We start from the raw sequence: 737 nt of genomic DNA on the forward strand, positions 1-737 counted from the left end.
AGGACTTAACGTTCTTCTAGTTGAGAATCTACAGAAGTAATTTGAATAAGTTAAAACCAAAACTTGATAGAAGGAGATAGTTTCCTGGTCTAGATGTACAATTAGCATAGTTTGGAATTAAAGAGAGTTTGGAATGTCTTTAGTCTCTGTGTAAATACCAACATGCTTATTATGCATCATAAACCAGTGTGTATGCCTGTGTATGGATTCATAGAGCTGGTTTCTGCTTCAAGTGAAGCTGCACCTTTGATTTTATAAGGTCCTCTCCAACCGGAACCCTATAAACGTTTGTAAATAGAACACTAAAATTTGTAGTGATAGGATCAATTTGGGAAATATCTGTTGAGAGACCAAAAAAGTTCGTTTTTTAAAGTACCTTGGTTAAAGAGTAAAGATTATTCCTCTTATTTTTTCTCTTTCTTTTTTTTAATTAGATATTTTCTTTATTTACATGCAAATTTCTCCTTTCCCAGTTTTCCCTCCAAAAAACAAAGAAACAAACAAAAACGACAAAAACAAACCCCTGTTGCCTCCCCTCCTGACCCATGCCTGCCACCCCACCCTCTCCCACTTATTGGCCCTGGCATTCTCCTACACTGGGGCACAGAACCTTCACAGGGCCGAGGTCATCTCCTCCCATTGATGATCGAATTTGCAATCCTCTACTAAACACATGCTGCCAGAACAATCAGACCCCTCTATGTGCAGTCCTTGGTTGGTGGTTGAGACCCTGGGAG

Source organism: Mastomys coucha, unplaced genomic scaffold (assembly GCF_008632895.1).
Source record: "Mastomys coucha isolate ucsf_1 unplaced genomic scaffold, UCSF_Mcou_1 pScaffold22, whole genome shotgun sequence".
In the NCBI taxonomy this organism is placed as follows: domain Eukaryota; kingdom Metazoa; phylum Chordata; class Mammalia; order Rodentia; family Muridae; genus Mastomys; species Mastomys coucha.